Source organism: Eschrichtius robustus, chromosome 15 (assembly GCF_028021215.1).
Source record: "Eschrichtius robustus isolate mEscRob2 chromosome 15, mEscRob2.pri, whole genome shotgun sequence".
Taxonomy (NCBI): domain Eukaryota; kingdom Metazoa; phylum Chordata; class Mammalia; order Artiodactyla; family Eschrichtiidae; genus Eschrichtius; species Eschrichtius robustus.
This window is the reverse complement of record NC_090838.1, coordinates 59,980,880-60,000,399: the sequence shown is the minus strand read 5'-3', so window position 1 is coordinate 60,000,399 and position 19,520 is coordinate 59,980,880.

Below are 19,520 nucleotides of genomic sequence, written 5' to 3'. Positions count from 1 at the left end.
AGGATTCTCTATGTATAGTATCATGTCATCTGCAAACAGTGACAATTTTACTTCTTATTTTCTGATTTGGATTCCTTTTATTTCTTTTTCTTCTCTGACTGCTGTGGCTAAAACTTCCAAAACTATGTTGAATAATAGTGGTGAGAGTGGGCAACCTTGTCTCGTTCCTGATCTTAGTGGAATAGGTCTCAGTTTTTCACCATTGAGAACAATGTTGGCTGTGTGTTTGTCATATATCGCCATTATTATGTTGAGGAAAATTCCCTCTATGCCTACTTTCTGCAGGGTTTTTATCATAAATGGGTGTTGAATTTTGTAGAAAGCTTTCTCTGCATCTATTGAGATAATCATATGGTTTTTCTCCTTCAATTTGTTAATATGGTGTATCACATTGATTGATTTGCGTATATTGAAGAATCCTTGCATTCCTGGGATAAACCCCACTTGATCATGGTGTATGATCCTTTTAATGTGCTGTTGGATTCTGTTTGCTAGTATTTTGTTGAGGATTTTTGCATCTATGTTCATCAGTGATATTGCCCTGTAGTTTTCTTTCTTTGTGACATCTTTGTCTGGTTTTGGTATCAGGGTGATGGTGGCCTCGTAGAATGAGTTTGGGAGTGTTCCTCCCTCTGCTATATTCTGGAAGAGTTTGAGAAGGATAGGTGTTAGCTCTTCTCCAAATGTTTGATACAATTCGCCTGTGAGGCCATCTGGTCCTCGTCTTTTGTTTGTTGGAAGATTTTTAATCAGTTTCAATTTCAGTGCTCGTGATTGGCCTGTTCATATTTTCTATTTTTTTCCTGGTTCAGTCTCGGAAGGTTGTGCTTTTCTAAGAATTTGTCCATCTCTTCCAGGTTGTCCATTTTATTGGCATAGAGTTGCTTGTAATAATCTCTCATGATCCTTTGTATTTCTGAAGTGTCAGTTGTTACTTCTCCTTTTTCATTTCTAATTCTATTGATTTGAGTCTTCTCCCTGTTTTTCTTGATGAGTCTGGCTAATGGTTTATCAATTTTGTTTATCTTCTCAAAGAACCAGCTTTTAGTTTTATAGATCTTTGCTATCGTTTCCTTCATTTCTTTTTCATTTATTTCTGATCTGATCTTTATGATTTCTTTCCTTCTGCTAACTTTGGGGATTTTTGTTCTTCTTTCTCTAATTCCTTTAGGTGTAGGGTTAGGTTTTTATGTGAGATGTTTCTTGTTTCTTAAGGTAGGATTGTATTGCTATAAACTTCCTTCTTAGAACTGCTTTTGCTGCATCCCGTAGGATTTGGGTCTTCGTGTTTTCATTGTCATTTGTTTATAGGTATTTTTTGATTTCCCCTTTGATTTGTTAAGTGATCTCTTGGTTATTAAGTAGTGTATTGTTTAGCCTCCATGTGCTTGTATTTTTTACAGATTTTTTCCTGTAATTGATATCTAGTCTCATAGCATTGTGGTCGGAAAAGATATTTGATATGATTTCAATTTTCTTAAATTTACCAAGGCTTGATTTGTGACCCAAGATATGATCTATCCTGGAGAATGTTCCATGAGCACTTGAGAAGAATGTGTATTCTGTTGTTTTTGGATGGAATGTCCTATAAATATCAATTAAGTCCATCTTGTTTAATGTATCATTTAAAGCTTGTGTTTCCTTATTTATTTTCATTTTGGATGATCTGCCCATTGGTGAAAGTGGGGTGTTAAAGTCCCCTACTATGATTGTGTTACTGTCGATTTCCCCTTTTATGGCTGTTAGTATTTGTCTTATGTATTGAGGTGCTCCTATGTTGGGTGCATAAATATTTACAATTGTTATATCTTCTTCTTGGATCAATCCCTTGATCATTATGTAGTGTCCTTCTTTGTCTCTTGTAATAGTCTTTGTTTTAAAGTCTATTTTGTCTGATATGAGAATTGCTACTCCAGCTTTCTTTTGATTTCCATTTGCATGGGATATCCTTTTCCATCCCCTCACTTTCAGTCTGTATGTGTCCCTAGGTCTGAAGTGGGTCTCTTGTAGACAGTGTATATATGGGTCTTGTTTTTGTATCCATTCAGCCAGTCTATTTCTTTTGGTTGGAGCATTTAATCCATTTACATTTAAGGTAATTATCGATATGTATGTTCCTATTCCCATTTTCTTAATTGTTTTGGGTTTGTTATTGTAGGTCTTTTCCTTCTCTTGTGTTTCCTGCCTAGAAAAGTTCCTTTAGCATTTGTTGTAAAGCTGGTTTGGTGGTGTTGAATTCTCTTAGTTTTTGCCTGTCTTTAAAGGTTTTAATTTCTCCATCAAATCTGAATGAGATCCTTGCTGGGTAGAGTAATCTCGGTTGTAGGTTTTTCTCCTTCATCACTTTAAATATGTCCTGCCACTCCCTTCTGGCTTGCAGAGTTTCTGCTGAAAGATCAGCTGTTAACCTTATGGGGATTCCCTTGTATGTTATTTGTTGTTTTTCCCTTGCTGCTTTTAATATTTTTTCTTTGTATTTAATTTTTGATAGTTTGATTAATACGTGTCTTGGCATGTTTCTCCTTGGATTTATCCTGTATGGGACTCTCTGTAATTCCTGGACTTGATTAACTATTTCTTTTCCCATATTAGGGAAGTTTTCAACTATAATCTCTTCAAATATTTTCTCAGTCCCTTTCTTTTTCTCTTCTTCTTCTGGGACCCGTGTAATTCGAATGTTGGTGCGTTTAATGTTGTCCCAGAGGTCTCTGAGACTGTTCTCAATTGTTTTCATTCTTTTTTCTTTATTCTGCTCTGCAGTAGTTATTTCCACTATTTTATCTCCAGGTCACTTATCCGTTCCTCTGCCTTAGTTATTCTGCTCTTGATCCCTTCTAGAGAATTTTAAATTTCATTTATTGTGTTGTTCATCACTGTTTGTTTGCTCTTTAGTTCCTCTAGGTCCTTGTTAAAACTTTCTTGTATTTTCTCTATTCTATTTCCAAGATTTTGGATCATCTTTACTCTCATTATTGTGAATTCTTTTTCAGGTGGACTGACTATTTCCTCTTCATTTGTTAGGTCTGGTGGGTTTTTACCTTGCTCCTTCATCTGCTGTGTGTTTTTCTGTCTTCTCATTTTGCTTAACTTACTGTGTTTGGGGTCTCCTTTTCACAGGCTGCAGGTTTGTAGTTCCCGTTGTTTTTGGTGTCTGTCCTCAGTGGCTAAGGTTGGTTCAGTGGGTTGTGTTGGCTTCCTGGTGGAGGGGACTAGTGCCTGTGTTCTGGTGGATGAGGCTGGATCTTGTCTTTCTGGTGGGCAGGTCCACATCTGGCGGTGTGTTTTGGGGTGTCTGTGGCCTTATTATGATTTTAGGCAGCCTCTCTGCTAATGGATGGGGTTGTGTTCCTGTCTTGCTAGTTGTTTGGCATAGGGTGTCCAGCACTATAGCTTGCTGGTCGTTGAGTGAAGCTGGGTCTTGGCGTTGAGATGGAGATCTCTGGGAGATTTTTGCCGTTTGATATTACGTGGAGCTGGGAGGTCTCTTGTGGACCAGTGTCCTGAAGTTGGCTCTCCCACCTCAGAGGCACAGCCCTGATGCCTGGCTGGAGCACCAAGAGCCTGTCATCCACACGGCTCAGAATAAAAGGGAGAAAAGAAAGAAAGAAAGAAAGAAAGAGGAATATAAAATAAAATAAAGTAAAAGAAAAGAAAATAAAGTTATTAAAATAAAAAATTAAAAATATTATTAAGAAGAAAATTTTAAAAAGTAAAAAAAAAAAAACAACAAAAAAACCACAGACAGACAGAACCCTAGGACAAATGGTGAAAGCAAAGCTATATAGACAAAATCACACACAGAAGCATACACATACACACTCACAAAAAGAGAAAAAGGGGGAAAAAATATATCTTTGCTCCCAAAGTCCACCTCCTCAATTTGGTATGGTTCGTTGTCTATTCAGGTATTCCACAGATGCAGGGTACATCTAGTTGATTGTGGAGATTTAATCTGCTGCTTCTGAGGCTGCTGGGAGAAATTTCCCTTTCTCTTCTTTGTTCGCACAGCTCCCAGGGTTCAGCTTTGGATTTGGCCCCGCCTCTGCGTGTAGGTCGCCTGAGGGCGTCTGTTCTTCGCTCGCACAGGACGGGGTTAAAGGAGCAGCTGCTTCGGGGGCTGTGGCTCATCCAGGCCGCAGGGAGGGAGGGGTACAGAGGAGGCGGGGCGAGCCTGCGGCGGCAGAGGCCGGCGTGACGTTGCACCAGCCTGAGGCGCGCCGTGCGTTCTCCCGGGGAAGTTGTACCTGGATCACGGGACCCTGGCAGTGGCGGGCTGCACAGGCTCCCGGGAGGGGCGGTGTGGAGAGTGACCTGTGCTCGCACACAGGCTTCTTGGTGGCGGCAGCAGCAGCCTTAGCGTCTCATGCCTGTCTCTGGGGTCCGTGCTGATCGCCGTGGCTCGCGCCCGTCTCTGGAGCTCGTTTAAGCGGCGTTCTGAATCCCCTCTCCTCACGCACCAGGAAACAAAGAGGCAAGAAAAAGTCTCTTGTCTCTTCGGCAGGTCCAGACTTTTTCCCGTACTCCCTCCCGGCTAGCTGTGGTGCACTAGCCCCTTCAGGCTGTGTTCACGCAGCCAACCCCAGTCCTCTCCCTGCGATCCGACCGAAGCCCGAGCCTCAGCTCCCAGCCCCGCCCACCCCGGCGGCTGAGCAGACAAGCCTCTCGGGCTGGTGAGTGCTGCTCGGCGCCGATCCTCTGTGCGGGAATCTCTCCGCTTTGCCCTCCGCACCCCTGTGGCTGCGCTCTCCTCCGTGGCTCCGAAGCTTCCCCCCCTCCACCACCCGATGTTTCCGCCCACGAAGGGGCTTCCTAGTGTGTGGAAACCTTTCCTCCTTCACAGCTCCCTCCCACTGGTGCAGGCCCAGTCCCTATTCCTTTGTCTCTGTTTTTTCTTTTGCCTTACCCAGGTACATGGGGAGTTTCTTGCCTTTTGGGAAGTCTGAGGTCTTCTGCCAGTGTTCAGTAGGTGTTCTATAGGAGCTGTTCCACATGTAGATGTATTTCTGATGTATTTGTGGAGAGGAAGGTGATCTCCACATCTTACTCTTCCGCCATCTTGAAGCTCCTCCTTTCATAAATTTTATTTGATCTTCACAATGACCCTGTGAGGCATGTCGGAGAATCTGATATTATTTCCACTTTACAAAGGAGGGCAGCAAAGGTAAGGGGATCAGAGTCAAAGTCACTTAAAATTTCCAGATATTTTGCCTTCTAATTCAATTGTATTGTCATCTTATTTTGTTATTATTTCTGAAAAATTACTGGTGAAAAGTATCCATCCTTAAAAAATTGATTACAAGAATGTAATTGATTACAGGAATGTAAAAGAGCTGCAGGAGGCTGAGGGGTCTTGATCTGTCTTCATTATCTCGTACAGTAGTTCCTGTACTTGGAATATAAATAATCCAGGCTGATCATTTTACATCACAGATTTGATTATAATATTGCTCTGTATGAAACCTTTCAATGGCTTCACACTGCTTCCAAGGTCAAAAACAAAATCCTTAACAAGTCTCTCACCCTGTAGAGTTTAGCTCTTGACTTCCAAACTCTAATCCCGATAAGGACCAAGCGATTAACTTAAATGAGTGAGCTGGCTGGGTGTACGATGAAATAGCAACTGGCCTTAGCTGCAGTGGTGGAAATTGATAGAAAGTGGTGGTGACTGTGATGGCCTGGGGAGTGTTGACAGTGGACAGTCAGTATTTGGTTTGTTGTCATGCAGTCATGCAGACCCAGTGTGGCCAGATCTTACAACCTTCTTAGAGAAGCAGAAATTTGGATATTTTGTGTGAATTTTATTTATTTTTTAATATTGGCAATTAATTCACACTTTTAATAGGCTATTTTTTAGAGCGGTTTTAGGTTCACAACAAAATTGAGAGGAAAGTACAGAGATTTCTCATATACCTACTGTCCCCACTCATGCATAGCCTTCCCCCACTATCAACATCAATCACCGGAGTGGTGTATTTGTTACAATCCATGAACCTACATTGACAGGTCATAATCACCCAAAGCGCATAGTTTACATAGGAGTCTTGGTGTTTTACATTCTATGGGTTTGGACAAATGTATAATGACATATATCCACCATTATAGTATCATACAGAATGGTTTCACTGGCCTAACACCCTCTGCACAACGAATTCAAATTTAAAAACCAGTTGGGCCAAAATTAGTGTGAATCAGAGAAAACAGAACAGGTTGATCACTACCCTAGGGAACAGGGACTCCCTGCGTGTTTCTCCTGCCTTACCCTATGTCCCTCTATACTCCAGCTGTACTGAACATCTTCCAGTACCTCTAATGGCATGGCTCTCAACCCTGGTTGCACATGAGAATTACCGGTGAATTGGAAGAAAAAAAAAATGTTGTGTGGTTTCCACCTCTACCTGTTTCTTTATGGGTCCCCAGGTAATTCTCATGTGCAGCCAGGATTGAGAACATGTAATTGCCAACTGAACTTCCTGCCTCCAGCTTTGCCCTCCTCTGGGCAATTTTCCACACTATTACAAGCGGAAGCTTCTAAAAACATAAATCTGATCAAGTCGCTCCCCTGTTCAAACCCTCCTTTGGCTGCTCCTTGCCATCAGGATACATTCTTTTGCATAATTGGGAAGTCCTTCAAGAGCTGGCTCCTGTCAAGAGCCTTCCAGCCTCATCCCTTCCCATCACTGCCTCTGCTCCTTTCCACATGAATGCACTTTGTTTCAGCTACCCTGGATTTCTTGATTCTGGATTTTCCGTGGATTTCCATGCATGCGCTATACTCTTTCACCCATGAGCCTTTGAACACGTGCAACTGGAGGGGCTTGAATGAAAGTGGTCACCAGGGCACTGCTGGAGAGGGAGTTGGGGCTTGAGAGGGTCTGACACGGTGCAGGGAGGTGACCAACACTAGTACCATCCTCAGAAAGATGGAAAACTCCTTAAAGGCAGAGATTACAGTTAGTACTGCCAGTTTCCCTTTCTCCTATCCCTCAGGGCCAAGCCTTGAGGATATGAAGCAAATTCTAATTAGAATTACATTCTCTGGAAATATTCCCTAGTTTGTTTAGTTATTTTGGAAGGGAGCAGCAGGTCTAAAGTATTAGAATTAAAGGAAACTGTGGCAGGTTCTGGAAAGTACAAGTAATTCTACAAGTCTGAACCTGAATGATTCTGTGACCTCTTCCAGGGATCTCGGGTTCTGGCTTCACATAGCTGAAACAGCATCTAACTGAGAAAGTTAAATATAATTTTGTTTATGGTTAGTGAATTACATCCCCTAAGAATCTCTTAAGAGACTGTAGGAAAGAGAAGAAGGAAGGGTGAAATAACAAACATCCAGAGGATGGGGGTGACCTTTATATTGCAATTTATAGCCTTCTTTGGGAATTCTAACCATCAGGGAGGCCCTTTGCCCAACAGTTCAAGCTTTTATTCAGCAAATGTGGAGTCCTTGCTTCTGTTATGTAGATGAAAAGCAAGGTTCTCCTGGGGTCACACAGCAGGAGCTTGACATTTGGGGAATGTGATTGATGAGTTCTGTCCTCCCGCAGAGGAGATCCATGGTGAGAGAGGACTCCAGAAGCCAAATAGCCAAGGGACATTCCAAACCAAACATCTGCAATGAAATGCAGAAACTGTTGAGCTGTGCCAGACCCAGCTAGACACACAGCCCTGTGTTCCCATGAGAACATCTCCCAGCCAGACTTTCCACCATTAAAACAGCTGTTTTTAATTCCAGCTTTCTCCCTAGAAGACTCCTTTGATAACATCCGAGGGGGAAGGGATCAGATAAATTGTGTAAGTTTCTCAGCTTTCCTGTCACCTGGTAGAAATCCAAGCCCCAAGGGCATGCACTGTAGAAGTCCAGGCAAATTCAGAGTTTAGGCATCACCTGAGATGAGTGAATCAGATGAGGTACCATTCCAGGGCATCATGAGGGCCCAGGCTACCAGATGTTGAGGCAAGTCTTTGGTGGGGAGGGGCCACAGGGGATAAGATATTCCAAAGAATAAAAGAGCATGGGCAGGGGAGTTCCTTAAAGGCACCTAGCCTACTTCCCAATTTTCTCTAGGACTGGCCAACACTCAGAGTCATTATCAAATCCATTATCTTTGTCCCTCCTCTATTCTTCTCTTAGGACCCTATAGAAAAAAATATTAACAGCAAAGATTAGGCCCAACAGACATCAGCAGAACACTAAATTTCACCCTGATTTTTTTTTCATCAATGAATTGTTTAGATTGTCTAAATTGTTAAATTTTTGTTTTAAACCTTTAAAAATTAAAGTATGACATGCATACAGTAAAGGGAATAAATTGTAAGTTTGAGAAATATATATAAGGGCACAAATTATCATTAAATGAACCCATCCAAATAACCACCTACCACCCAGGCCAAGAAAAAGAATATTACCTTTATCCCAAAGCTTCCTTGTGTACATTTCTTTTTCTTTTTTGGCCACGCTACGTGGCATGCGGGATCTTAGTTCCCCAACCAGGGATCCAACCTGTGCCCCCTGCAGTGGAAGCACAGAGTCCTAACCACTGGATGGCCAGGGAAGTCCCTCTTTGTTTGTTTGTTTTTTTAATTTGTTTTTGTTTCTTGTCAACAGTTCATTGATTTTAAGTACATGTATACTGTTGTGCAACCTTCACCACAATCCAGTTTTAGAACACTCCTATTGTGCCAAAAAGTTCCCTCCTGCCCGTCCGCAGTCATTGTCTACTCTTGCCTTCAACCCAGGCAACCACTGATCTGCTCTCTCTCTATGGTTCTGCCATTTCTAGAAATTTCATATAAATGGAATCATATAATACATAGTCTCCTTTCCTTAGCATAATAGTTTTGAAGTTCATCCTTTTATTTTTTGCATGCACCAATAATTTGTTCCTTTTATTGCTAATAAATACTACATTGTATAGATATACCACAACCATTTATCTCTTCACTAGTCGGTGGACATTTGGATTGTTTCCAATTTGGGGCTCTTAAGGATAATGCCAGGACTTCTCTGGTAGCGCAGTGGTTAAGAATCCACCTCCCAACGCAGGGGACACAGGTTCGATCCCTGGTCTGGGAAGATCCCACATGCCGCAGAGCAACCAAGCCCGTGCACCACAACTACTCAGCCCACGTGCCGCAACTACTAAAGCCCGCGCGCCTAGAGCCCGTGCTCCGCAACAACAGAAGCCACCGCAATGAGAAGCCTGTGCACAGCAACGAAGAGTAGCCCCCGCTCGCCACAACTAGGGAAAGCCCACGTGCAGCAACGAAGACCCAACACAGCCAATAAATAAATACATTAAAAAAAAAAAAAAAGAATAATGCCATTTGGAATACTTGTGAGCAAGTATTTGTGTAGACATATATTTTCATTTCTCATGGATACATAGGTAGGAGTGGAATTGCTAGGTTGTAAAGTGTATTTAACTTAAGAAACTGCTAAGCTTTTCCAAAGTAACTATCATTGTACACTTTCACCAGCAATGTATGAGGGTTCCAATTTCCCCATAACCTCAATAACACTTGTTATATTCTGTCTTTTTGCTTATAGGCATTCTAGTGAGTCTGTTGTGGATTCTCTGTAGTATTAACTTGCATTTCCCTAATGATTAACGATGTTGAGCATCTCTGAGTGTGATTATTAGCCACTTGAACATTTTCTTTGATGAAATGTTTACTCAAGTCTTTTGCCTATTTTTTATTAGATTTTTTTTGTCTGATTAAGTTGTAAGAGTTCTTTCTGTGCTCTGGATACAAGTCCTTTATCAGATATATGATTTACAAATATTTTGTCCTAATCTATACCTTAATCATTTTCTTAATGATGTCTTTTGAAGTGAAAAACTTGAATCTTTATTGATATATAATTCACAGACCATAAAATTTACCCTCTTTAAGTGTAAAATGAAGTGGTTTTTAGTATAGTCAAAGGTTGTGCAACCACTCCCACTATCCAATTCCAGAACATTTCTATCATCCCTCTGAAGAAACCTTGTTCTCATTAGCAGTCACCCCCATTCCTACCTCTTCCCACACCCTGAACCACTAATTTATATTCTGTATCCATGGATTTGCTCATTCTAGACATTTCATATAAATGGAATGGTATAATATGTGGCCTTCTGTTTCTGGCTTCTTTCATTTAGCGTAATGTTTTCAAGGTTGTAGCATGTATCATTACGTCATTCCTTTTTATGGCTGAATAATACTCCATTGTATGGGTATGCCACATTTTATTTATCCATTCCTCAAAGTATAAGTATTTGGGTTGTTTCCACTTTTTGGCTATTGTGAATGCTTCTGTGAACACTTATGGGCAAGTTTTTGCATGGACATATGTTTTCAGTTCTCTTGGATCTATACCTGGAATTACAAAGCCATGTTGTAACTCTAACTTTTTTGAGAAGTGCCAAATTTTTTTCCACAGCAGATGCAACATTTTATAGTAATAACAGCAATGTACAGGGGTTCCAATTTCTCCACATCCTAGCCAACATTTTTCATTTTCCATTTTTTGATTCTAGCCATTCTAATGGGTGTGTGGTTGTATCTCATGTGTTTTTTTTGTTTGTTTGTTTTTTGTTTGTTTTTTAAAACATTTTGATTCTTTTTTTAAAAAATTTATTTATTTATTTTTATTTTTGGCTGTGTTGGGTCTTCGTATTCTATGCAAGAGCTTCCTCTAGTTGTGGCGAGCAGGGGCCACTCTTCATCGCGGTGTGCAGGTCTCTCACTGTCGTGGCCTCTCTTGTGCCAGAGCACAAGCTCCAGACGTGCAGGCTCAGTAGCTGTGGCTCACGGGCCTAGTTGCTGCACGGCATGTGGGATCTTCCCAGACCAGGGCTCAAACCCGTGTCCCCTGCATTGGCAGGCAGACTCTCAACCACTGCGCCACCAGGGAAGCCCCTCTCATGTGGTTTTGATTTGCATTTCCCTAAAGAGTAATGATGTTGAGTTTATTGGCCATTTATTTATCTTCTTTGGAAAAATGTTTTCTCAAATCCTTTGCCCATTTAAAAATTAGGTTATTTGTCTTTTTATTGTTGAGTTGTAAGTGTTCTTTATATATTCTGGATACTAGACTCTTATCAGATGTATGGTTGCAAATATTTTCTCTCCTGTAGTTGTCTTTTCACTTTCTTGATGGTGTCTTTTGAAGTGCAAAAGTGTTTAATTTTGTTGAAGTCCAACTTATCAATTATCTCTTTTATAGATCATACTTTTTCTGTCTGAAGAAATCTGTGCCTAACCCAAGGTCATAAATATTTTCTCTTATGTTTTCTTCCAGATGTTTTTTATAGTTTTAGTTCTTACCTGTAGGTCTATGATCCATTTTAAGTTGGTTTTTGTGTATGGTATGAGGTAAGGGTCTAAATTCTTACTCTAATTCTCCTCCCCTTTCTACTCCTCCTTTTCTTTCTTTTTCTTCTTTTTCTCCTTCTCCCTCTTCTTCTTCTTCCTCCCCTTCTCCTTCTCTTTCTCCTCCTTCTTCTTCTTCTCCTTCATGCGTATGTGTGTGTGTAGATATCCAATCAGCATTACTTGTTGAAAAGAATATCCTTTCTGCATTGAATTGCCTTGGTACATTTATCAAAGATCAACTGACCATAAAGGAGGGTTTATTTCTGCACTCTTTATTCTGTTCCATTGATCTACATGTTTATCCTTATGCATTGTCATGATTATTGTAGATTTAGAATAGCTGCCTTAAAATCAGGTAATGTAAGTCTTCCAACATATTCTTTTCAAAATTGTTTTGGCTAGATGTGTTAAATACAACTGAATTGTACACTTTAAAATGGTTAAGTGTTGCATCCAAATTGGAAGGGAAGAAGTAAAACTGTCACTGTTTGCAGATGACATAATATTATATATAGAAAACCCTAAAGTCTCCACCAAAAAATTATTAGAACCAATAAATGAATTCAGGAAAATTTCAGGATACAAAATTAATATACAGAAATTTGTTGTTGTTTTTATACACTAATAATGTACTATCAGAAAGAGAAAGCAAGAAAACAATCCCATTTAAAATCACATCAAAGAGAATAAAATACCTAGGAATAAACTTAACCAAAGAGGTGAATCACTTATCCTCTGAAAACTACAAAACATTGATGAGAGAAACTTAAGATGATACAAGGAAATGGAAGGAAGTTCCATGTTCATGGATTGGCAGAATTGATCTTGTTAAAATGTCCATACTACCCAAAGCAACCTACAGATTTAATGCAATCTCTATCAAAATAGCCATAACATTTTTCACAGAACTAGAGCAAATAATCCTAAAATTTATATGGAACCACAAAAGACCCTGAATAGCCAAAGCAATCTGAGATAAAAGAGCAAAACTGGAGGTATCACATGCCCTGACTTCAGAATATATTTCAAAGCTACAGTAATCAAAACAGTATGGTACTGGCACAAAAACAGACACATTGGTTGGTGGAACAGAATAAAGAGCCCAGAAGTAAATCCACACAGAAATGGTCAATTAATCTATAACAAAGGAGGCAAAAATATACAATGGGGAAAAGATAATCTCTTCAATAAGTGGTGCTGGAGAAACAAGACAGCTACATGTAAAAGAATGAAATTAGAACACATTCTCACACCATATACCAAGGTAAACTCAAAATGGGTTAAAGACCTAAATGTAAGACCTGAAACCATAAAACTCATAGAAGCAAACATAGGCAGAACACTCTTTGACATAAGTCATGGCAATAGTTTTTTTGGATCTGTCTCCTAAGGTAAAGGAAACAAAAGCAAAAAGAAATAAATGAAAAAGAAAAAGAAATGGGACCTGATTAAACTTAAAAGCTTTTGCACAGCAAAGGAAACCATCAACAAAATAAAAAGACAATCTATTGAATGGGAGAAAGTATTTGCAAATGATATGTCATATATCCAAAATATATAAATAGCTCATACAACTCAATATCCAAAAAGCAAACAACCCAATTAAAAAATGGGCAGAAGACCTGAAGAGACATTTTTCCAAAGAGGACATACAGATGGCCAACAGGCACATGAAAAGATGCTCAACAGCAGAGAAAGACCAATACTCTATGTTATCACTTACATGTAGAATCTAAAAATTAAACAAACAAATGAATATAATAAAAACAGACTGTGATGGGAGGAGGGGCAAGATGGGGTAGGGAACTAAGTGGTACATACTACTATGTATAAAATAAGATACAAGGATATATTGCACAGCACAAGGAATATAGCAAACATTTTTCTTTCTCAAGATTGCTTTGGCTATTTGGGGTCTTTTGTGTCTCCATACAAATTTTAAGATTTTTTGGTTCTAGTTCTGTAAAAAATGCCACTGGTAATTTGATAGGGATTGCATTGAATCTGTAGATTGCTTTGGGTAGTATAGTCATTTGCACAATATTGATTCTTCCAATCCAAGAATATGGTATATCTCTCCAACTGTTTGTCATCTTTGATTTCTTTCATCAGTGTCTTATAGTTTTCTGAGTACAGGTCTTGGATAAAGAAGATGTGGTACATATATACAATGGAATATTACTCAGCCATAAAAAGGAGTGAAATTGGGTCATTTGTAGAGACGTAGATGGATCTAGAGACTGTCATACAGAGTGAAGTAAGTCAGAAAGAGAAAAACAAATATTGTATATTAACACATATATGTGGAATCTAAAAAAATTGTACAGATGAACCAGTTTGCAAGGCAGAAATAGGGACACAGATGTAGAGAACAAACATATGGACACCAAGGGGGCAATGTGGTGGGATGAATTGGGAGATTGGGATTGACATATATACACTAATATGTATAAAATAGATAACTAATAAGAACCTGTTGTATAAAAAATAAATAAATAAAGTTCAAAAATTCAAAAAAACAAAACCAAAAAAACAACTCCAGGGTGGCTCCACGTTGACCTCATATAAAAACCAAATTATCTCAGCAGGGCACTAAGGCCTTGTCCATCTCTCCACCCCTCCACATGTCTCAGCTCTAGCCACACTGAGCTGTCTGCAGTTCCCCAAATGTAGCTGCTATTATGCATCTCGGCCTCTGTCTCTCTTCTCTTCTTGTCTTTCTTGTCCCTTCTTTCTTGGGTTACCTCATCTATGAAGTTTTTTTTTTTTACCAATATTATATTTCTCAAAACTTGATTTTAAGTGACAGAAACCCACCACAAACTAGCTTCAGTTAAAAGGGGGGATGTATTAACTCATATAAGTGACAACTGGTTGGAGTCAGCCTCAGGAATGGCTGGATCCAAACACTTGAATGGTGCTGTTAGCTCTGTCTCTGTCTCTGTCTCTGTCTCTGTCTCTGTCTCTGTCTCCACACACACACACACACACACACACACACACACACACACTTTGGTTTCTTGTTATGGGTTTATCTCATTTTCTCTTGCTTGGGGAAAATGTGGTCACAGGGTGCTCCAGGCTTATATACAGTTTAGACATCTCAGGGGAGAGCAAAAATTTCTTTCTCCTAGTTTTAGCTTATAAAAATTATGGGAAAAACTAAGGTTAGCATGGCTGCAGACATATGCACAGTCATTGACCTACCTGTGGATGGAGGGATAAAGTTATGATTGGCCAGGCCTTGGACCATCCTTCTGGACCTGGGGAGGGAGGATGGGTACTCCCTTTGTTGAGGAGCCATTCTCCAATAAAAGAGAAGGCGCTGTTACCAGGAAAAGAAAGTAGACCACCAATGTCTACCACGATCATCTTCTCACCCTCCCTCCTGCTCCGTTCATGTTCCCACTGCCTTCTGTGCAGAGACAGTGGGCCTAGTGGGGGATAAAACAGATTTTTGAATCAGATGAACATAGATTCAGTTATTGTCTTGATAATAACTCTATGACCTTGAGAAAGTTCTAAGCCTCTCTGTGCCTTTACTTTCTCATCTGTACAATATTTTAGGATTCTTGTGAGGATTAAAGACAACATAGGCAAAGTATCTGGCATACAGTAGGTAGCATTATTAATAACACCCATAATAATTAATTGTATTTGCCTATCTCTTCCTTCTAGGTCATGAATTCCTGAGTCAGGGCCTTGTTTTAGGTACAGTAAAATTTAGGTATAATAACAGGGCTCAAATATATCATAGACTGATGTATCAGTTTGCTAGAGCTGCCTTAACAATTACCACTGTAAGGTTGGGCCACCCAAGATGGCTGTTCTCTTGCTCTCTGTACATCCCCTGCTTGACCAGTCCCTGCTTCACCTACACCCTACTTACATGACTGACCTTCCCCCTTAATCATAGAGCCTAATCAGTAAGTGCCTATGTACTTGCCTCTGGCCCCAGCTAGTGATTATTCTAATCTTTAAATCAGAACTATCTCCACTATGAAAATTTGTCAAAGGGGTTGTGAGGGGTGCACCACTCTGCTGGTTTCCCTGGCAACCAGTGAGTGAACCAGATGTCAATTCCTCCTATAATTGGTAATCTCCCTCTTCCCCTGGGAGCGAAGACTGCCGCCACGTCCTGCCCACCATCTGCCACAGACACAGGGGTGTCGCTCCAGGACCTTGCTTCAGATGTGTAAGCTCCCCCATCCATTAAACCACTGATGTCTCAGCCGTTAACTCCAGGCTCTTCTTCAGTTTTGAGGCTGGGTGAGTACAGGGCTTACAGGCCTGTGGGGTGCAGCCCAACACCCACAGACTAGGTGGCTTGAACAATAGAAATTTTTCTTACAGTTCTGGAGGCTCAAAGTCTGAGATCCAGACATTAGCAAGATTGGTTTCACCTGAGGCCTTTCTCTTCAGCATGTAGATGGCTGCCTTCTCTCTGTGTCTTCTCATGGTCTTCCCTCTGTTTGTGTCTACATCTTAATTTCTTCTTCTTGTAAGGATACCAGTCATACTGAATCAGAGCCCACCCTAATGACCCCATTTTAACTTTACTACCACTTTAAAGGTCCTGTCTCCAAATACAGTCACATTATGAGGAAATGGGGGTTAGGACTTCAGCATACAAATTTGGGGGGAAAACAATTCAGTCCATTACAATTAATTTCTTTCCACTGAAATAATATGCTACTGAAAAGGTACACAGGAGAAGGCAAGTTTTGAAGACAAGGGAAGCATTTACTTCTGTCCACCTCAATCTTGGCTTTACAATAATGATCCATTGCATTTATATAGACTTCCTTTTTCAGTTCTCCAAAGCATCTTCACATCTATTATTTGACTTCACCGTGTCACTCTAGAGGGCCCTGGATTAGATTCATGAACTGAATTGACCAGAGATCCAGAAGACACAAGGTTAACCAGAAATGGTCAGCAGGGGGCATTGTGAATAAGCCCCAGAAAATCCAAGGAGAAAACTGCTGTGGTTTTGAACTCAGACCTGGAGCAGGCCCAGCGTCCTACCAACTGACTCAAGCACCTCTGGATGTCGGTGCCTGGCTATTGGTTGGGCTCAGGTTGAACCACATTTGCCTTCCAGGGCATCTCAGCACAAATTAGGTCCCAGCCCAGGGATCTGGCCCAACATAAGCACTCTCCCGTGCTCAGGAACTGAGTGGACAACATAAGTTCTATGGGAGCCCAGCCAGCCTTTCAACCTTGCCTGGGTCCCAGGAAATAAAGTGCTGATGTTTGGGAAAGCCTGTATCTGCAGGGGTAGCAGTGGGCCCAGCGGTGGACACACTGTGGACAGTAGGCTGGCTGAACTGGGTTTGTACCTGGATGAAGGCTCTGAAGAAGGCTTTAGTGCTTTGAGAGGTCTCAGTCACATGCCCTCACTGAAGCCCCACTGTCTGATTTTCTTGTACTTCCCCAGCTTTGATTATTGGGAGTAGATGCTTCTATTCTATCAACTCATTTATATCTGAAGTCCTGTGGTGGATGCCTTTGGTCCTCACGTCATCCTTCTTTCCTTCTGGAAACAGTATACTCCCCTCCTTCGGAGAAAGTCAACCCCCATTCCATGGGATCTGGATGGGGCTGTCAATCATGATGCTCTCACGTATCCACCCTGGCCCCCAGCCCAGGGCCCAGCCTCAATAGACAAGTAAGAGCCAGGGCTTGTGGGATGGCAGACCCGGCAGGAGAAGAGCCTCCAAAAGGGGGAGGTCAGAAATGGGCTCAGGGCTTCCCTGGTGGCGCAGTGGTTGAGAATCTGCCTGCCAATGCAGGGCACACGGGTTCGAGCCCTGGTCTGGGAAGATCCCACATGCCGCGGAGCAGCTGGGCCCATGAGCCACAATTACTGAGCTTGCGCGTCTGGAGCCTGTGCTCCACAACAAGAGAGGCCGCGATAGTGAGAGAGGCCCGCGCACCGCGATGAAGAGTGGCCCCCGCTTGCCACAACTAGAGAAAGCCCTCGCACAGAAACGAAGACCCAACACAACCATAAGTAAGTAAATAAATAAATAAAAATTAAAAAAAAAAAAAGAAATGGGCTCAGAGTCCAGGCTGGAGTCTTACAAAGATGTCACCCAGCACTGGGAACTCATTTAGGACACGGACGCAGACTGAAGACTGTCCTTGTCCCTTCCTTGTAGAGGACAGAGCAGCAGAGAGTGAAGTTTCTATGAACTGGGTTTTGTTCATGCTATATTAGATTTTTCCTTCTCCTGTTCAAGGCAGGTAGCCTGGCCTTTGTGTTCCTTCATCAGGTGAAGTCTGTGTTGTAGGGTAGAAAGCAGAAGATGCTACAAAAAACATTTCTTTCTTTTCTTTTCTTTAATTGTGTGTATGTATGTGTGTGGGTGTGAGAGAGAGAGAGAGAGAGAGAGAGAAGGAGAGAGAGAAAGGCTGAACTTCTCCAAGTCCCAAACTCCTTAAAGAGTTAGGTGCCCCAGGGAAACAGGTGACGCTTTTCGGGAAGAAGTGGAAGCAATGGAGCGACAGAGGAGGCGATCTGGGGTTAACAGTAACAGCGGGGAGCTGAGGCCCACATAACCATGTTACGTGGGTGTCGACATGCTGGTGCCCCACATAACAGCTCATGGGAGCTGAGTGTTCAGTTTTCAGGAATTTTGCAAACTGGTTGACCTTACTTCAGTAGCTTGAAATCAGCCATGGTGGAGGTGGAGGTGTTTACACCATGGGAACTGGCCTGTGCTGCAAGTCAGGGCTCTTCCCCCATCCCAAAGCCAATTACTAAACATTTGCTGCTGCATGTAAGAGTGGTCTTTCTCCTAACCTCATCATTCTGGCAAATGGCTCCTTCCTTGGGGAGAATGAGTGACAGGGGTGGGAGATAGTGCTCTCCTCTAAAAAGCAGACTGGAAGGTTCTTTATGGAAACATATGGAAACGGAAATAGAGGGCATCCCCCTCCCTCCCTCCCTCCCTCCCTTCCCTCTCTCCCTTCTTCTTTTCTTCCTTTTTCTTTTTTACCTATAATAATACCTATACTGGAAATTTTCGAGAAGGATAGGAGGCAGCAGAGTATGATGGCTGAGAGCAAGCCTTTGCAGTTAGACAGAATTTGGGCTCACCCCCTGGCTCGTACACTCTCTAGCCATGTGATATTGTATAAAGTGGAGTAAAGTTGGAGTGAAAAGCATCTTGATATGTGTTTGGGGCAGAAGCCAAGCCGCTCTGTTCATCGGCTCTCTCAGAAGATCTCGATGACTCCAAATAGTCCTACCCTGTCCTTCTCTGAGCCACGGCTACTAATGTGATAGCAGTCCACAAACCTGGTCCAGAGAAGGTGGAGAGGATCTAGGCGCTCTCCTGACAACTCGTGGAGAACCCAGGCCTCGACAGCCCGAGAAGCTCTTGTCTGCCTTTCCTAAAAACAAAATGCCAAACTGCCCCGAACATCTGTCCTTTGGTCCTTTTTATGAGGGAGTGGGTAGATTCCATTGCTTTTCTAAATTTTAATTTCCTCAACCATAGGATGGAAATAAAAATACAGCTTCATTGCCTTTCGTGGATACAGAATGAAAGGCCCAGAACCGTGGCAAATTTGTTATTGAAAATTTCTGGAGTTTCCCAGTTGGATTCAATTAGGATCATGACTGGTGTGGTTGCCTCCCCCTGGCTGAAAGAAAAATGCAATCATTAACCTTTAATTATTCACAACAAACCCATAGGAAAAGTCCTTGGCCCAGGTCCTAATGGAGTTATTATAGCTCTTTTCCTATTCCACTGTTTAAACTCAAGGCAAATAACCTGGTACTTTTCTGTGGCTTCTCCCTATAGAATGTGAAGGACCAATAGTGAACCCTCCCTACCAATGCACGTTAGGGCAGGGGCTAAACATCTTTAGCTTCTTGGGGTTTTTTGCTTTACTTTTTCCACCTATTGTTCTCATTTGGTTGTGTTATTGTTGGTGTGTGTGTGTGTGGTCTGTTTAGAGGGAGACTTTGGAAGCACAGAATGGTCACACATGGTGTGTAAGAACCCCTGGGAAAAGGAAACACCAAGAGAATAAAGAGGGAAAAAAAGAAATTAAACTGAGACAAAAACAGGCAACACAAAAAAGCCTATGTACAATAATCATCTTTCCTTTTCTCAATTTTATGCTTTCTTTCTTACTGCATATGAGTT